The sequence below is a fragment of the Penaeus chinensis genome, chromosome 13 (genome assembly GCF_019202785.1).
Source record: "Penaeus chinensis breed Huanghai No. 1 chromosome 13, ASM1920278v2, whole genome shotgun sequence".
Classification (NCBI taxonomy): domain Eukaryota; kingdom Metazoa; phylum Arthropoda; class Malacostraca; order Decapoda; family Penaeidae; genus Penaeus; species Penaeus chinensis.
The window spans coordinates 13,155,092-13,165,091 of record NC_061831.1 but is presented as its reverse complement, the minus strand read 5'-3'; the positions used below and the strand labels follow the sequence as shown (position 1 = coordinate 13,165,091).

At 40.7% G+C, this 10,000-nt stretch overlaps 1 protein-coding gene across 2 annotated transcripts in view; it reads right to left on the bottom strand.

Annotated features, from left to right (window-relative positions):
* The window catches only part of LOC125031758, a 111,588-nt gene that overhangs the window by 43,021 nt on the left and 58,567 nt on the right, over window positions 1-10,000 (bottom strand). Inside the window, exon 2 of one of the 2 annotated variants that reach the window (XM_047622695.1) lies at window positions 6,842-6,900. The exons of the other annotated variant lie outside the window; for it this stretch is intronic. The gene's annotated coding sequence lies outside the window, so the exon portion shown is untranslated. The remainder of the gene's footprint in view (window positions 1-6,841; window positions 6,901-10,000) is intronic. 2 annotated transcript variants of the gene reach the window in all.

Here is a 10,000-nt window from a genome sequence, read left to right as displayed (position 1 = left end):
TCCTCATCCTCTTCCTTATCCTCCGTCTCTATATCCTCACCCTCCTCATCTTCACCCTCTTCCTTATCTTTCTCCATATCCTCCTTATCCTCATCCTCCTCATCCTTATCATCATCCTCATCCTCTTCCATATTCTCATCCTCCTCATCCTCTTCCTTTTCCTTATCTTCCTCCATATCCTCATCCTCCTCCTCCTCTTCCTTTTCCTTATCTCCCTCCATATCCTTATCCTCCTTTTCTTAGGAGTTGAGCAATTGGAAAGACGAACTTAGGGTCGAAGTGGTATTTAATTCTGCTACAAGAAAGGTTGATTCCTTTGATGGGTTTTTTTTTTTTTTTCGCAGTATGTTTATTTTTTTTATTATTTTTTTTTTCTTTTTTTTTTTTTAGGTTATTTCTAAAAGGTATTGATGAAAGGAACTTGTTGTTAAGGCGCTTTCATTCGGGCTTGTAGGAAGCATTCTCTGTGGGAGGATGGATAGGGAGAGAGAAAGAGAGGGGGAGGGGGGGAGAGATGACGGGGGAGAGGAGGGGAGGGAGGGAGGGAGGGAGGGAAGGGAGGGGGAAGGGAGAGGAAGGGAGGGGGAGGGAGGGAGGGAGGGATGGTAGGGAGGGGGAAGGGGAGAGGAAAGGAGGTAGGGAGGGAGGGAGAGAGGTGGACAGAGTGGGAGGGTGGGGAAGGAAGGGAGGGATGGAGGGAGAGGGAGGGAGAGAGTTGGAGTGGGAGGGAGGGAAAGGGAGAAGGAGAGGAGAGGGAAGAAGGGAGGGGGAGAGAGAGAGGAAGGGAGGGAATGGAAGAAGGAGGAGAGGTGGGGGAGAGGGAGGGAGTGCGGAGGGCGGGAGGGAAGAAAAGAGGGAGGAGGGGATGATGGAAGGGAGACAGATAAAGAGAGGGGGGGGGGAAGACAATGGGAGAGAGAGAGTTGAGTGTGGGAGGAAGGAGAGAGAGAGAGAGAGAGAGAGAGAGAGAGAGAGAGAGAGAGAGAGAGAGAGAGAGAGAGAGGAGGGGAGGGAGGTAGGGAGGGAGGGAGGGAAGGAGGGAGGGAGGGAGGGAGGGAGGGAGGGAGGGAGGGAGGGAGGGAGGGAGGGAGGGAGGGAGGGAAAGAGAGGGGGGAGGGAAAGAGAAAGAGAGAAAGAGAGAGAGAGAGAGAGAGAGAGAGGCAATTAGAGAGAGTGAGAAGAGGAGGGAAAGAGAGACTGAAAGAGACAGAGAGAAATGTGGGGGCGAAGGGGGGGGCCGAGACCGATAGTCAAGACGAGGAACACACATTTATACATGTTTACCATCAACCACACATACTGCGCTGATTTTTAACAAGCAGACATGCCATTTCGCAGGCACTCTAATTGGCTATTTCCCGAAGCCAAATCATTCTAGAAATTTCCTTTCTTTACCTGAATGCCGACTCATGTATAAGATTTCTATGAATTTTGTCGACAGGCGGAAGATTAGGTTTCATATGTAGAAAAAAAGGAAATTTACATATCAACGTAACTGAACTCGAAATAGATTTATTTTTTCTTTTGTAGTTAAACCTCTCATGTAGTTAATTTACTGTAATATGGAATTGAGAGAGAGAGAGAGAGAGAGAGAGAGAGAGAGAGAGAGAGAGAGAGAGAGAGAGAGAGAGAGACAGACAGACCGAGAGACAGAGAGACAGAGAGAGAAAGAGAGAGATGAGGGGAAAACAGAGAGAACGTTAACAAAAAATCGAGAAAGACAGCATGAAGAAAATTATAAAATCAAGAAAACATCCCGGTATTATTACTTCTGCCGTTATCTTATCTCTTCATCTTTCACTTTTCCTCACATTATTAGCTTTTATCTTTCTCTGCTTATTGTTCTATTATATCTATTACCAATATTTCTTTCTACTTACTACAGAATCTACCCCCTGATTAGACCAACCGAACTACCTGTCACTAAACTCTATGGGCCTCGAAGTCACGTACAGCACACAACCCTTCATTATATACGCTGTACGCCAGTAAACACAGGTACGAGGCTACCCTACACTGTGTGACGCTATGGTATTTAAGTTGCGAAGACCTAAAACGTTGTACAAAACGTATAGTATGCTTTAGGTTTTCTGTTTTCGTTTTATTGTTGTGTTTTCTATGATCTAAGGTCATCCCTTTTTGTCATCCTTTTCACAAGCTTACAAAAAGTAGCTTTTTTTCCCAATATATGCTCGTCCTCCTGAGTGTACAGAGCAAAGATAAAAAAAATAATACCTTTGCCACAGGATTTTCTGGGTCTAAAAAAATGGAGGTACCCATTATAGGACTCCTTGTATTGACTTAAGATTAAAATTTATGAAAAAAAAGAAAAAAGTGTCTAGAGTCTTTGCATTGGATTTTTTTTTTTTTTTAATCATCCACTGCACATCAATTATTGGTTTCGGCAGCGCGATATGAAGACAATAAATAATTTGTCATTTCCAATTTGACCCTCATTTTTGTGATGTTCTAAAAAGCGTAACCCCCCCCCCCCCTCCCCCATAATTCTTTGTGGTTGTGCATGTGTGTGTTTGCACGTTTGTGTTTGCTTATATGTTTTTGTGTTCGTCTGTGCATACGTGTTTGAATGTGCTAAGGTCTGTGTGAGTGTACATGTCTGTGTGAGTGTACAAGTGTGTGTGTGTGTATGTGTCTGTTTGAGTGTACACGTCTCTGTGAATGTACGTATCTGTATGAATGTACGTTTCTGTGTGGGTGTACGCGCATGTATGAATGTACGTATCTGTATGAGTGTACGTGTTTGTGTGAATGTGTGTCTCCATGAGCGCACGTGTTTATGCGCCTACATGTCTATGCTTGTGCCTATGTGTCTGTGTTTATGCCTACGTGTCTGCCTAAGTGCACGTGCCTGAATCATCTCTCAGTAACATTAGTCTGTTTTCACACTTTCTGAATTCTTAAAACTGCAGCAAATTGTGTCTCATCAAAACTCCTCGGTCTTCATCTCCTCCCATTCTGGCCTCTTTCTCGAGGAAAAGATGCGGATTTTTCTCCTTTTCATACTTTTCGCCATCAGGGGTTTTTTTTTTTTTCTTAATAAAAGAGCGTCTTTTTGTTAACTAGAATATATATTTTTTTGTTATCATCCTTATTGTTATTATCCCTATTGTCATTGTTATTAATGTCATTGTTATTATTGTTATCATTATTAGAATTACTAGTAGTAGTATTATCAGAACTATAATTATTATTGTTATTATTATTGTTATTATCGTTATTATTATCGTTATTATTATCGTTAATAATATCATTATTATCATTATTATCATCGTTATCATTATTACAATTACAACTACCATTATTACCAAATTATCTGTTTCAACTATTCCATAGTCTCGAAACTCATCATTTCACAAATAGTTCAACACATTTAGAATGATACAAAATGAGACCAAGCTAAACAATAATGTTTCTAGTGGCTTGTAACTTCCTACATAACTTTTCATGACTGATCTATCCGTGATAACTAATGTTTTTAAATCATGATGAAACAAACAGAAATAGAGGTTTATTCATTGTTTGATACAAAGTCATCCTAAATAAAGCTGTTATCATTTTAGTTTCACGGTTAATAGTCATCAGTGCCTACGATGTGATTTTAGTAATCGTTCGAAAACAAGTGTTTGTTTCTTTCTCTCTTTCTTTCTTTCTTTCTCTCTTTCTTTCTTTCTTTCTGATACAATGGTAAAAAGAGGTGATCCCCGTAAGACTGCAAAAGTGAAAGAGTATTCCATGGGGAAACTTTTCCAAAAGGAGAGGAAATTGAAGAAAAGTGTTCAGTGTCTCCAGCAACTTTCTCTGAGGGGGCAGAAAATTGCGAAAATTTCGAAGGTAAGAAAAAGGAAGATTGGTTCTGAAAAAAGGGAAAATCGACGCAGTACTCCTAATGTGAATTTCATCACTGGCACTTTGGCCTAAGATACTGTGAAGAGGGGCTGAATAGTCGACCTCTTGAACGTTACTTAAGTGACTTGTAGACCAAAGAAAACTCTTTTGCTGACTAAGTGCATGATTCAGCTGCGGAAGATTTTGGCGAAGGAGTATATGCCTTCGAATGAAATTCACTGCGAAAAAGGTTAGTAAACAGTATATAATATTTTTTTCTTGTAAATTTCATGAAATGACCAAATAACCAATGAGAAAAAAGGAAAACGAGCGTTAGTGTGTTGTTGTTTTTTTTTCTAGAGAATGTCTCAGTCGTTCTTCAAGTGATCATTCCCTTTATCTTCAGAAACAAGAAGGGGAAATCTTTAGATACAGAAAAACGTGCAAGGAAAATATACATTAAAATAGCTGAGAAAGTATGATAATAAAGGATTTGTGTACGAATAAAACAGCTGCACAGGCAGACAAGTTTTTTTTTTTCTTTCTTTCATAAACGAAAAAGAAAGAAATCATTTCAACACACACATCCCCAGAAACATGCGCAGAAATGATTGACATGCGGAAATAGTCGCATGATATCGAAATATTTTTTGAAGTAATTCATTATAACTTCCAGCTTCCCACAATAGGTTGATCAGGAGCAGACTGCAGGAAACGCAGGAAGGCAGACATCCCTTGCCTACGATATCGAAAAGTTTTGATAGACGATTCGAACGGAAATATAAATCACTCCCAGATATCACTTTACTCTTATGTCCATATACTTGGAGAAAATGCAAGTGGGTATTTGCATATCATTTAGATTAATATTAAAAGTTACGCCCTTACACACTACACATACTCACATACTGCACATACTCACTATAATCATCTTTTCTCTTTAATATATATTATAACATAGGGAAAAGACAATGAGAAGGCTATAGAGTTAACATAATCACACAGATAGATGGAAAGACAGACATACAAGGACAGAGAGATACATAGGTAGACAGAAGGATAGATAGATATAGATAAATAGATCGATAAATATATAATCGACAGACATGCAGAAAGCTAGATAGATGATAGACAAGTAGATGGAGAGATAGACATAATAAAATAACTACATGCATAAACTGATAGAAATATAGATATCAAATGGATATAAAAAACAGAACCAAATGATCTGGTCATGTGATGAAATAGCAACATAGTCTTCACAAAAGCAAGACATCATACATAGTACTTTCAACTCGGGTAAACAATCAAGTACATAATCCTACATGCCCCGTGATTCAGTCGTCTTTCACTGCAGGGGAAAATCAACATTCATTTCTAGTCGCTGGAAATATCGCAGTTCCATGCCATTGCACGGGGATCACTGTGACAATTGTATGTAAAGAGAAACTTGGCTGCCGTCTTGTTGCATTGAGCTTCGTCATGGTTGATATATGAGGTTGTGTGGATCTTCGTTGGGGAAAATTTTCGTTTCTTTTTTTTTTTTTTTTTTTTTTTTTTTTTTTGTCCGTCTGTTTGATGCAAGTTTTTCATTTGATTTGTCTTTATCCGTTTGTCTGTTTTTTGGTTTATCCCTTTCTCTCTCTCTCTCTCTCTCTCTCTCTCTCTCTCTCTCTCTCTCTCTTTCTTTCTTTCTCTCTCTCTCTCTCTCTCTCTCTCTCTCTCTCTCTGTGTGTCTCTCTCTCTCTCTCTCTCTCTCTCTCTCTCTCTCTGTCTCTCTCTTTCGTTCTCTCTCTCTCACAACACAGCAAAACACAAATAAATACACGTAAACACACAGACAGAATACACACTACAAACACACACACACACATACACACACACACACACACACACACACACAAGCACAAACACACACACAAACACACACACACACAAACACACACACAAACACACACACAAACACACACACAAACACACACACACAAACACAAACACACACACAAACACACACAAACACACACAAACACACACACAAACACACACACACACACACACACAAACACACACACACAAACACACACACACACACACAAACACAAACACACACACACAAACACAAACACACACACACAAACACACACAAACACACAAACACACACACAAACACACACACACACACACACACACATACCCCCACCCCGTCTCCCGTGCCCACACACACCCCTCTGGCATATTGTTCATCCAAACATGCTGAATAGAATCTTTTCTCGTTTGAGTGTGTATCCACTTCTCGTATACATGAGATTCTAAGTACGGAATCCTCGCCAAGAAACTGAATTGTGATGTCGTAAGTTACTGGGGAGACTTTATATAATGTCTGTGTAAGGGGGTATGTCTTTTTACACGTAAACATTAAGCTCTTTGATACACACATGTACAAACACACGTATACGTCATGGCTGTATACAGTAACGTGTATGATAAGATGAAATGGAAAAAAGCAACAAGAGGAAGATAATGATGTTGATAGTGAAGAAGACAGAAGATGAAAAAGAGAAGGGACAAGAAAAAGAACATGATTTGGAGTAGAAGGAAGAAGAAAATTATGAGAACGGAGAAAAAGGGGGAAGAGGAGGAGGAGGAGAAGAAAAAGGAAAAGAAGATGACGAAAAAAAATAGGAAAAAAAGGAGTAAGAGAAGAGAGGGATGAAGAGGAAGAAGATGACGAAGATAAAGATAAAGTAGAAGAAATGGAAGAGGTAAAAAATGAAGAAGAAAAAAACAAAGAAGAACAGGAGGAGAAGAAGAAGGAGGAAGAAGAAAAGAGAAAGGAAAGGGAGGAGAAAAGGGGAGAAAAAAGATACCAAACCAACGCTTCCCCACAAACGTTTCTGAAACGTTTTGAGTCATTACACTTTATCGTCCGAGAGCCACTTCGAAAATGAACGTGCAAGAGAGGGCCACACATGCCAATAAAAAGAAGAGGGTTTACAGCTGATTAGGTGCTGCTCCTTGTGGCTTGGCAGGAAGGTTTCACGCTTCTTAAGGTTCCTGTTGGGTAAAGAGAAAGAAAAGGGAGTAAAATGCGGAATAGATGGTTGGAGAAGGAGAGAGGAAGGAAGGGAAGGGGCGGAGATAAAGGGGAGGGGAGGGAGAGAAAGGGGGTAAGGGGGAAGGAGGGAGAGAGAGAGAGAGAGGGGATATATATATATGCATATGTCTGTATATATATGTGTGTATGTGTGTATATATATTATATACACATACACATACATACACACACACACACACACACACACACATACACACTCACACACAAGCACACACACACACAAACACACACATATATATGTATGTTTATATATATATACATATAAATATATATATACATATAAATAAGTATGGATACATATATGTATATATGTATAGAGAGAGTAAGAGACAGGAGAGAGAGAGAGACGAGAAGGAATCCCGAGAGAGCTTGCCCGTACCACATCATTATTCCGCAAGGCTGACTCCATGGCATTCACTTCTTCCCGAAATTCGACCACAATTAGAATGTTATTCAATTATCCACATGATTTGTCGCGGCCGATAATTAATTCAAAACCGAATTAGACATGGCGGAAGGAAAAAGACAGAAAGGCCATTACTGCACCGGACAAATGTTTCCCGCGAGTGAATTTGCCGACGATAACTACAGCGCCATTTTTTCAGGTCCCGCACGCAACGGCCATCACTGAACGCTACGTTGAGATTATTTTAGCTTCGCAGTCGCTCTTCTCTTGATGAATAGTCCTTTCTTTCTCTATTCTTAATTTTATTTCCCTTGTTTACCAGGAGGGAGAGAGGGAGGTAGGTAGATAGGTAGATAGATGGAGGGGAGGAGGGAGGGAGGGAGGGAGGGAGGGAGGGAGGGAGAGAGAGAGAGAGAGAGAGAGAGAGAGAGAGAGAGAGAGAGAGAGAGAGAGAGAGAGAGAGAGAGAGAGAGAGAGAGAGAGAGAGAGAGAGAGAGAGAGAGTGAGTGAGAGAGAGAGAGAGAGAGAGAAAGAGAGAGAGAGAGAGAGAGAGAATGCCAGGGGGATGTCCGGGGGATTTCATTTTTCAAGTGGAAGAGAGGGGGGAGGAGGAAAAGAGGGATGGAAACGAATATGGAGTGCAGTAACAGAGAGAGAAAGGGGGGGAACGAGCGAGCGAGCGAGAGAGAGAGACAGTGACAGAGACAGAGACAATCCGACAGACAGACAGACAGACAGACAGACATACAAACAGACAGAGACAGTCAAACAGACAGACACACAGACAGACAGGCAAACAAACAAACAAACAAACAGAGACAGTCAAACAGACAGACACAGGCAGGCAGAGAAACAGAGACTATATACCCATTAGGAATACCTACAAGTATACACGAATTCGCATCTGCAGCGAAACCACTAAGACACCGAACCACAATAAGTACAATATGTCTCTTGGTCTAGATAGCAAGAATTATTATTCTGTAGCTCAGGACAACCGTGGCGTCGAAAGCAATAATTCCCGCCGAAGTGCAGTTGTGAACGCCATCTTCCAAATTGTTCAGAAAGCTTAATGGTCAATTACAGCGTCTCGACAGTTAATGGAACGTTTTGATTGCTGCAGCGCCTGTCACTGCGTGTGCTCTCGCAGTGGCTTGAAGTGTTGACAGTTCAGCGATTCTAGCGGAAAGTCGCTAGATTTGATTTTAGCTTTTCGCGCTCAAAACTCAAGGGGTATTCTACTCATGGCGTTTATTCACTTCAGTAAACAATTTCGAAGTGTATTCTTTAAACAATGTTTTCTCCTAATTACTTAATTAAAAGGATGTACACAACGTTTCCTCTTAATTATTTAATTAAAATCACGTACAGACAAACGTAAAGAAAAAGCAAGGCAAAAAAGTTAGGGGTAAAATGCTCAGACAGGAAAAGCCTATTTAGGAAAGCAAATAAGCTAATCTTGGAAAATTCCGGCCCAAACCTACCAATTAATTTAAAAGACACAATATTTCCTCTAAATTTCATAGCCCAGCGGCATTGCAATCTCGTTTTTATAATGTTCATTTGTTTTTTTGTTTTTTATATCTCTTATTTTACGTTTGTTGTGTACATTTTGTTTTCATTTATGTCCGCGAATCAAGTCCCAAGCGAGTCTGGTTGATTCTGTATGTAATATTACGCAAATTTTCATGCCGGATATTGAGGTTCGGCACAGGTTTGTATGGAAAAGGGAATATGCATTTGCAACATACGTATGAATAAAGATAGATTGATAAGCGTGTGTGTGTGTGTGTGTGTGAGTGTGTGTGTATGTGTGTGTGTGTGTGTGTGTGTGTGTGTGTGTGTGTGTGTGTGTGTGTGTGTGTGTGTGTGTGTCTGTGTGATGTATGTATGTATCTCTATATGTATATATGTATGTATGTACGTATTCATGAACGCCCTTGAGTAAGAATTAGAGAGTGCCAGCGCAGCAAAAACGCTGATTAGTGCCAGTGCCTCGTGGCCCCTAATCTTCCTCTGCCCAGAAGCTCTCCATCAGCTGACGCGCCTCGGGGTTGCCAGAAGGAAAGGGTAGGCGAGGGTTGGGTGGGCGAGGGTTGGGTGGGCGAGAGGGTGACTAGGGTTTCTCTCTTTCTCCTGTGGCCTAAATTGCCCTTGGTCTGCAGGGCATTTCTGTCTTTTCTTGTATTTCTTTTATCTCTCTCCTTCGCTCTTTCCTTTCTTTCTTTCTTTCTTTCTCTTTGTACTTATTTCTCTCTCTCTCTCTCTCTCTCTCTCTCTCTCTCTCTCTCTCTCTCTCTCTCTCTCTCTCTCTCTCTCTCTCTCTCTCTCTCTCTCTCTCCCTCCTCCTCCTTCTCATTCCATCCATCAATCTATCTCCCTATCGGCCTCCCTCTCTCCCTCCCTCTTGATAAGGAATAAAAACAGAGAAGGAAATGGGCTATTCAACAAGGGAAAAGCTATCAGGGATGGCGAGGGTCAATATACTTCAAGTTTCCAAACAAGTCTTTATTGGTTGGTGGAGACAGTTCAGGAAATTTGTTTTGCAGAGAAAAGAAAACGAAAAGAAAACGAAAACACTAGGAACAAGTAAGACAAAAAAAAATGGTTTGTTGCTTCAGAGTAGTTTTGTC